This window comes from Lagopus muta, chromosome 9, assembly GCF_023343835.1.
Source record: "Lagopus muta isolate bLagMut1 chromosome 9, bLagMut1 primary, whole genome shotgun sequence".
NCBI lineage: Eukaryota > Metazoa > Chordata > Aves > Galliformes > Phasianidae > Lagopus > Lagopus muta.
The window spans coordinates 7,996,294-8,006,289 of record NC_064441.1 but is presented as its reverse complement, the minus strand read 5'-3'; positions in this window follow the sequence as shown (position 1 = coordinate 8,006,289).

The following is a 9,996-nucleotide window of genomic DNA, read 5'->3' as shown; positions in this document are numbered from 1 at the left end:
TACAGCCTTGTCCCATTCCATTCCATCCACCCTCTACAGTCCTGTCCCATCCCATTGCACTCCACCTGCTCCATCCTGCCTCATGTACTTCCATTCCACTATGCATCCATCACTCCCCATCCCATCCTCTGATCCACCTCAGTTCTTTCTGTCCCCACTCAGTCCCATCCCCATCACACCATGACTCCCATCCCAGTGTCAGGTCTAAGGCTGGGATCCCAACCAGAGTTGCACACACACATAGAGAGCCCTAAAGGGATGCCCAAATTCCCACTCCCACCTTCCACGTAGGTGATGGTGCCAGCTCCCCTGCATGCAGTCCTGGGCCCCAGCCTGGGTACCAGAATCCTCTTGCTTTCCCCATGGCTGGAGCTGGCACACCCCTACAGTGATGGATATAGGACATGCAAAATCCCCTAAATCCCTGATGTGGGGGCATTTTGATGCTTCCAATCCCCAGGATGGTATGGAGCTACTGGATGCAGGGTGCCAGCTGGATGCATCCCCTCCAAGCAGCTTTGTCCCTGTGGCACAGCCATCTGGGCTGCTTGGAACCATCTGCAGGCAGCACCACTCCACTCCCTGCCCCAGAAACCTGCCCCAGAAACACCTGCAGCCCCAGCCTCATGCCACTGAAACTCAAACACGGAGCTGATATTGGCCTACCTGCAAAGCTGCTCCTGGGAAATGCTTGCATCTGCACCATTCCATTCAGAAACCTCTCCTGTTCTGGGACACAGAGGTCTGAGTTATCCAGTCACAGGACTTCCGAGAGGAGCACAAATTGCTTATTCACATCTGAGTAACTTAAAAATGGCTGAACCCATTTGACTTCAACTTTCCTCAAGAATTCCCCTTGGAGCCAAGCCACGCCTGGTACATTTCAGCCATGAGGAATTTACTTAAGAAAAAAATGAAAAACTAGAACAGGGATCTGGGGGCATGGGCTGGGGGAGGATGCTCGTTGAACCCCCTGCATGGGGTGGCTGGCAGTGCCCTATAAGGAAGCTGGCTCCTATCTCTCTTCATCCCCACTCCCAAACCCTCTCCCATCCCACCCACATCCACCGCCCCGCACTCTGGCAAGCTGTAGGATGCAGTTAAACACTTCAGCACTTAAAATTTCAGGTGCTAATTGCTTAGTAATGAAAACTTTAATCACAGGGCAATTAAAACCTTAAGTAGCTGTGGGAGATCCATTCCATGTCAACAAAGAGGAGTGCACTCGCTCCCCAACACCCAGCTCTGTGCCCCCACCCCATATCCAGCACCCCAAGGTGCCACCACCCCATACCAAGCAGAGGATGGATGAGGAACTGTCACCCCCCGACACAAAATCTGAATATCCAGCTAATTTCGGAGCAAGTGCCTTATATGAAAGGGTTTTGTTATTTTAAATCTCCTCCTTTCCAAATTCCCAGGATTAAAATTCTCCGCATTTATTTTAACCGCATAACATTTGCAGACAAATCACTTCTCTCCCAGCGCAAAGTTTGAAGCAGGCTCAGGATATAAAGCCCGGCCGCAATCTGCGGGGTGGAATTGCTCTCCGTTTGCTGGCACCTGCTCACAGCCACGTTTTCTGCGTGGGGAAAAGACCGATCCATGCTGTGCTGGTGCTCCGGGGTGGGAACCTCGAGGGGAGGAGGTTAAGTTAAGGTGTTGCCCCCGCAGCCCCTTGAGACCCCGATCCTGCTCCCACCCCACCTGGAGCATCCCTCACCCAAAGCCGGCTCAGGATGCTGTGCCTCCCGTCTCCATGGCAACCCCCATCCTTGCTGGGTTGCCATGGCTCCCCGGCCCCCAGCCGCAGCGCATCCTCAGCGCAGGGAGGACCTGATGTTTGGGGTCCCCAAGGGGATACCACCACCGAGGGATGAGCTGCAGGGCTGGGAGCTGAGGGTTGAGCTGGGGACAGGCTGAGGGCATGCTGGTGTGTTGCTGACACTTCGGGAGGAAGGGGCTTTGTGACCGTGTGAGTGCTTGGGGGGCTGGCGGGGTTGGGGTCCCCAGGGAGCATCAGGGTGGTGGCATCACACTCTGGTCACCTTCACACTTTTCCAACTTCTCTCCTTCCTCCAAGGGCTTCTCTACTCAGTGCAGAGTCCCCATGGGCAAGTGACAAGGCCCTCGGATGTGGGTGGACGCTGGCAGTATGCACAGAGCACGGACGGCCACTGCCTTGTGTGCTGCTGTCCCCAGCCCAACGTCCTTTTGAAATGCTGTCCACCCCACAAAGTCACAGTGTGGGGAAATGTCAGCGCGGCACTGCACCGGGGTTAGGGCTGCATTTGTCATCAGTGCGAGAACCCAGAGGGCTGCGGGCGAGTGGCACTAAATAAACACTGCAACCGTGAGAAAAAGGCAGCCAGGAATAAATAGTTGAACCAAATAATAAGGCAAAGGAATAAACAAAGCCGAGACGTGCCCGGGCACGGCAAGAGCCTCCGACTTCGCACTTCCAAGCTGGGCTCTGGCCCAGCCCCGGCGCCCTGCGGGCGATGGAGGCCGTCCCGCTGGCAGCACATGGATGGGCGCACCCCTGGCTGCAGGGATCCCCCTCCCACCGCATCCCCATGGGGAGTGGGTCCAGCATCCCTCACCGTGGCCCTTCCCCTGCTGCCCGGGGTCAGGGCAAGGGACACGGGTTAAAGCAGGCAGTTATTTTAAGAGCTGGTGCTAATGGGAAAAAAACAAAAAACAGAAAGGAAAGCAGAATGAGAGACACTAGCGCATTTCCCCCGGACACACTCTCTCAGCAGTGCCCTAGTGCAGCCAGGCAGTTGGGGGAAAAAAATTCGGATAAAAGGAAAATAATGCAAATTGAACCTGGCACATTGGCCCTCCATACACTGGGAGCAGTACTATGGATTCTCAGTTGCTGGGCAGGACTTTTTCCCAGTAGGAGGCTGTTGGGATGGGACTTGGTGCGTAGAGCCCCAAAACAATGCCCTGAAGGTGAACACTGGGCTGGAGGGGACAGCATGCAGACATACAGCACTCACTTGGGATATATGGGGCAGAACGCTGCGGTGCAGCAGGTGCCCTGTATCCCCTCCAGCCTCCAGCAGAGCATTCAGGAGGGGAGGTCAACCGTGTTCTCCTTTCTCCACCCCTCCCTTTCTAAGATGAAGAATTTAATTTTAGTTTTTACAACTCCTTGTAGGTGGATAAATCCCTTCCTGGCGAGTCCGAGCCCTGGAAAATCTTGTGAATCTAACGCTGGCCCTTCTGGCAGTTACCGGAGCAATTCCTGTTTCTCTCCAGCCGCACTCTGTAAAGTTTTATAGTTTCCTGGTTGGGGCTGCGAGGCCCCAGCCGTGCCGAGGAGGGTGGCGGGGGGAACGCAGGAAGCAAGGGGCCAGGTGGGGCAGCCCCGCTATGCTCAGCCGTGAGCACCATGTCCCCACGTCCCCTGCTCCAGTGGCAATGGGGCTGTGCTAACTGCCACCCACCATCCCACCTGGTGGAGATGCCACAAAGCCAGCAGCCTCCCAGTCACTGGGTTTTCCATTCTGGCCTTGCTGGCGTAGGTGCTGCTGATGATGGAATATGGCACCCACCTGTTGGGTTTGGGTTAGGGACAGTGGGGAGCTGCTTTGTGCATCGCTGTGGTTAAAAAGCCCAGTGGATTTTAGGTGGTGTTGGGTGAGCGGTGCGAAAAATGAATGAATAAATGATATTAGCTCCATTCGTGCCTATGGTCTGCCTCTGAGTGCTGAAGTCACCACGCTCAGCTCTGGGTGATGTGTCTCCAAAAGGAATGTGAGTAGGACTTGGGGACAGCTGCTGCCACACAGGGTGCCTTCTCCTTGTTGTCCCACAGCAGCACCATGGGATGTCCCCATCCTTCCAGCATCACAGCACCAGGGACACTGTGGGTCACCAGGACCTGGCTCACCTCTTGCGCCCTACCCGCAACCAGGCAGGGGTGTGGGTGTGTGTGGGGGCCATAAACTCTGCATTACCGCTAATTAAGCACTTGGCTGTCACCGAGGCTTCCCCACACGCCCGCTGCTCTGACACTTTTACTATTTGGGGAAATGGCGTCCCAGGCCTTTGATGAACTCGCTGCGAAGTTGAAAGGAGTTTGTGGCGCGGTGCCAGGGCCCTTAGCAATTGTCTGTGGGACGTGGATGGGAAATGGCCCATTTATTAAAAAAGCGATAAATCAGATCTGGGAAGCGGGAAAAGCTGACCCATGGCTGTAAGGCAGCACGGGCTAGTCCCACACCCATGGGCACCCCTTCCCAACGGGCACAAACTGAGGTCCCCCAGCGCAGCCTGCGTGTGCCCACTCCATAGGAGCCAGCACCTCCATCCCAGCCCCTATAGCCCCCACACACAGCACAGGCAGCGCCGTGCCCCTGCTCTGTGTTCCGCAGCACTGAGCACTGTGCCTTAGTTCTTCCTGATGCTATTTGTGTGTGTTTGTGTGTGCATACATAGATATGTATTCATTTTATCCTCCCCGCATTGTGTTCCTCATCAATTATTCACATCTCATGAAATAGGAATGAAAACAGATTGCATGATGCTGGCCGCAGTCTTGTGGGAGGGAGATCAGCCTGAGGATTTCCCACCACAACCCTTGGGCTCGGAGTGAGACGTGTCACACTGAGCATGGCACCCAGAGCCACAGGACAGGACCCCAGGAGGACAGGGCCAGGCCAGGACCTGCTGGTGGCTCTCCCTGCCATGTGCCCACCTTCCCCACTCCACATGCTGTGGTGCTGCACTGATTTGAGCACTGCCACAGCCCCACTGCCTTGTTCCCAACTCAGCACACAGTAATCTTCCCTTTGCTCTTTTGACCATCCGCATACGTTGAATAAGAGCACTTAATTGAGCTGTCTGCACTGACACGCAGGGCTTGTACTGAGTGCCTATAATTAATTTAGGACAATATCTGTGAATTATGTTGATTAGTCCAAGATGCATCATCTCACACGGGCTATGGTGAATGCCATATACCTCTGTGTGATCCATCCCCACAGCAGCAAGGTCTTCCAGCCTTCCCCATCCCAAATATGTCACAGTTTTGCTAAAATGCTACCTTCTCCACATCATTAATGAGCATAATGAACCACATTGATGCCAAACCCAGACATGAATGGGCAGACCAAAGCAGTCTGCATGCAGATATCTGGGTGCATAGCCACATCTACATGTCCTTAATGCCATTTTTTATGGAATCTTCCTACAGCCTAGGGAATGCTTGCTTGGTGGGTCTGCCTCAGCCCCACACTGAGCGCAGCAGCCTGTGCTCCATCCCTGGGATCCTGTTTGGGGCGGCCCCAGCGGCATAGGAGAGATGTTTAGGCTACAGCCGTGCTCTTCAGCCGTAGGAATTTAACCTCACTGGTTCTGATTATGGCACAAGAAGTTCAGTTTCCAGCCCAGACCACCGTTTTCGCCTACTTAAGAGTTCTTGCACTCACCTCTGACCCCCCGGTGAGGTTTATGGCTGCATTGGCTGTCTCGTAAACCCCCGGGGCTGGGCCCAATACATAAAACCTACAGATGCCCTCAGCCTCCGTGTGCTCCCCAAGGTCCTCCAGGGCCCCCAGTGTCACCCTCTCCATTGCAGGGCCTCCCATGGGGCACCTGGGGCAGTGCCACGTGGTGGCAAGGGGTTGGTCCTGACGCAAAGCTGATGTGACCATGGGGATAAAGTGCCCCTAATCACCTGTGTGGGACCGGGATGAATTTCCTAAGGCAGATTTCATTCAGGAAAAGTTAGTTCAGTGACATTCCCTGCTCTGCATTGCAGCCTTGGAAAAGGTCTCTACTGGGATGCTGCAGTCCTCCTTTCAACCCCTAGTAGAGACCGAAGGGGCAAGCAAGAACCTTCCCAATTTAGATGTCCCCCACCCAGCCTTACACTGCTGGGGGCAATGGAGAGGAGCAGCCTCATCACCCACCTGGCACTCTGTCCCTGTTGCCTGGGGACAAGGACAGCAGTGCCAAGGGATGGCATGGTGCCCTACATCACCTGCATACACCAGCAGAGCTGAAACTCGCTGTGCACAGCCAGAATCCAAGCCACCCCTCCTCGCTTGCTGCCCCCTATCGATGCTATGGGCATGGGATGCTCTGGGGACACGGGTGGCCGTGGGGACGCTGACACTCGGACACTTCAAACAAAGCAGACTGCCTGTGAGCCGCTGGCGCCGTCCCCTGACGCACTCCTGGGTCCGAGGAGGGCTGCGAATGCTCTCCTCTCTATTTACATTACCAGGAATGCAAGAGAAAGGGGTGGGGGCTGTGGGAGGGGGGGTATCGGCTGATTGTTCCCAGGATCCCCCTGTCAGAAAGCCTCCCCGCTCCCTTAGTGTCTCTTGATATATGGCTTGCATTAGGGGATGAAAGTGAGGCATAGCTTGGGGTTTTGGCACGACAAACCCCATTAAACTCTCTCTGGGAAAACGAGTCCAAAAAGTGTTTTGGGGAGTTGAGTCACTAAGGGATCTGCGAGCAGTATTTATACACATGGGGCCCAAGACCCCGTTGGGGGAGGGCATGGGGACAGCACCCCCGGACCCTGCTGTGGCACTTAATCTTGGGCACAGCCCCCCATCCTGCTTGGAGGCTGACCCCAAATGCCTTCCACCACGTGGGTATTTAGGACAGGGGGTTCCCAGCTGGTCAGAGCCCTGGGCCAGAGCATCCCGTGGCAGATGGCACAGAAGCACTGTGGGCAACATTCAAGACGCCGCTGTGTGGACGAGCCCTGGTCCCCATGCTCTGCCATCCCTTATGACCGAGGCATTTGGGGCACACCACCTGGTGCCCAGTGACACGGCACAGTGACATGGCACAGTCATGGAAGGGAGGGGGCCGTCAGCCCTGGAAGATGTCCAGCACTCTTTTAATTAACCTGAACGAATCAGAGCTGAAGTTTCCGAGCCAAGCTGAAGTCTCCCTGTTAGGAGAAGCCCACAGTACCTGGCAGTAATTTAATAACTCCTATTCCGAGCTCTTTAATGGCAGTGCCATGGAATGGCTCCAAGCCCTCCGGTCTCCCTGCAATCGAGTTACCTTTACTGCTTCATGGCAATAGGAACAGAGGTGCAGTGTGAATGCCTCACCCCGGTCTTGTGGTGGTGCTCCACGCCCCGTGCTGCACATCTCCCCTCTTTCAGGAGGCTCTCCCCAAACGCAGAGCTCTGTGCACTCACTGCCACACTAATACCTTCTTTGCTATTTTTAGTCCAGCAGCCCTGTGCTGTTGGTTGCAGTGTATTTTCTTTCTTTCTTCCTTTCTCTTTCTTTCTTTCTTTCTTTTTCCCCCAGTAAATTCCAAATCTTTTTCCTTCTTTTTGCCTTCTATTCCGGGATTCTGCCTGCACCATTCCTCTTTGATCTATGACGATGCCAAGAGTGTTTTGAAACTCTAAGTATAGCACATCCCTTGAATTTCTCTTATCTAGCAAAGCAGCAATATCCTCAAAGAGCTGCGATGTGCTGCCTGTGCACCTGACGCTGCACTGCGCCCAGCCTGGTCCGGGCACCTCCAGACCCTACGCTCTGCTGCCAGCACTGGGATGCTGCTGTCCATCCTATTTTTCACACAGGACCAAACCCCCCCCTCTTTTTTTCCTTTTCCCCAAAGAAGTTTGAGTGCAGCCTCTAAATCTGCAGCCCTGAAATGATGGCACGTAGAAATGATAGTATGTAGGGCTCCAAAATAAGTGATTTTCCAACATGGACAGGTAAGCAGAAGGCTGCGTTCCATCGCTTGCAGCTCGCAAGGGCAAAGATCTGAAGGCTGCTCTTCCATTTGTCCCCAAAACGTCTAGCGCTCTGCACACAAATACCGTAACAAATTAATGTCAGATGCTTCCCTCGGTATAATTAGATGGGATTTAGAGTGGCAGAGCCAGCAAATTGCTACGATTTACATCAAGCCTCTACCCAGCATCCTGCACCGACCACTGGGTCGTCGCCACTAACAACTAATTAATTTCTTGGAGGCTGCCCTGGGCTCAGTCCTTGGGGAGGACCTTGTTGCTCCTGGGTGGCAATGGGGCACTTGGCACTGCTTGGCCCTAAGTTTTGTTCCCAAAGGTGCAGGGAGTGTTCTGGGGTTGGGGCTGTGCCATGTTGGGGTAACCATGGGGCCACAGGCTGTGTCGTGTTGGGTAGCACATACTGTGCTTCCCTTCCCAAACACACAGTGTGAATTAAAGACAAAAGGAAAAAAGCCTTCATTTACAGGTTCTTCTTAAAGGATAAAACCCATCCAGGCTATCTAAACCATCACGGTGCTGGGCAATGTGGGTCTGCTGCAAAATGGAACCAATGCACGGCCCTGCATCTCAGGAAATGTCCCATCCAACCAACTGCGTGTTTTTCCCACAAACTCCCCTCAAGCTGTAAAGCACATCTGGAGGATTTTAGGCAGAAAGGGATTTTCCCATAAAGTTGGAGGGGAGGGCAGCAGAGGAGAAAGGCTGCCTGCATTTGGAAAAGCACAGGGACTCTGTTGCAGAGTGATGCTGAGCGGTGCAGCCCTGCAGCAAGAATGAATGAGGAACAATGTGTTGAGTAAGAGCAATCCAGGCACAGTGCTTCCCCCAGGGGTGGGCAGGTAATTGAGGGGAACCGAGCTTTAGTGACTGTTTTAGTGACATCGCTCAGTCTGCTTAATCCCTTGCCTCCAGAGAGGGCCATCCCTGTGGAGCCAGCCAGGAAGGGAGGATGGAGGGGATGGCATGAAGGATGGCACAGCCCAGATGGAGGAGAGCAGACGGCAGGAGAGCCTGGACAGCCATTTCTTGATGGCTCACCACAGCAAGAGCAGTGCTCAAGTTCACCTGGGTATCACTGCTAGAGAATGGGCCCAAGTTCGGTCCAATGGGGCATCCTTCCCCTTCCTCTGCAGCATTCTTCCTTGCCATAGGAGCAGTGGGCAGCAAGTGGAACTTTAGGGCAACAAATTCAATAAGGAAGCTTAAAAAAATTTCTTGGTACCTTGGGTTTTAGGTCTGCAAGCTGCACTTCCAGGCAGACGGGATTCTCTATACCTCTGCCCCAGCTATGCTAAGGTTCAGCGCCTGCTCTTCCAGCTGATTTAAAGCAACACTCAAGTTTATAGAGAATTAGTGAGATGAAGGAACATTATTTTTCTTTATTAGGTTAAAGGGTAAGTAAATACAATCAATCTCTCCATGTATCACATGGTGTCGGCAGCTTCCCACCTCGGCCAGAAAATTGCTGGCTCCTGAGTGGATTGGGGAATGACATTCATAACTGCAAAAAACACAAACCTACGCATGTATATTTTAAAGGAAATAATGAAGGGTCACTGCATCACATCACCAATTGGTAAATTCTGAGCCCACTGAACTGTCAACCAAACCTAGGCTGTGGGGAGGAAGCCGCCCCACAGGACCTCCTCCTCCTCATTTTGGACATCGCAACTCCAGTACCCTTCAAACAACCCCAGAGCCACGGCAGCAGGGTGTGAGCTCGCAGCACCCTCGCACTGCCCCTGTGCAATGATGTCTCTTCCCTCCGAATTGTGAATGAACCAACTTTCTCCCAGAATAAATAACCATTGCATGAAAGTTATTTTAGGGCCAGTCTCCGCCGGTGGAGTTTCCGCGCCTGCCGAGGCCCATCACATTGTTTTCTGCTGCTTTCCTTGGCACGGCCCCAGCGCCAGGGTTCAGAAGTAATTGCTATAAAAGTCACATTGCTTTGAAGGGGGAGGCAGGGCCGGGGAGGAGCTGGGCTGTCAGAAGGGCTGAGGACAGTCCCAGTGGCAGCAGCGTTCCTATGATGTAGAGGTAAGGGCAGATACTATAGGGATGCCCCATAGGGTGCCTCTGGGATATCCCATAGATACCATAGGGGTGATCCAGAGATACCTCGGGGATATCCCAGTGCTACAACCGGGATACCCCACAGATACTGCAAAGCCCTTGCAGGCTCTGTTACACCCAGGATGGAGAGGAGAAAAGAAGAAATGAGAGTCGCAGCAATCAGATT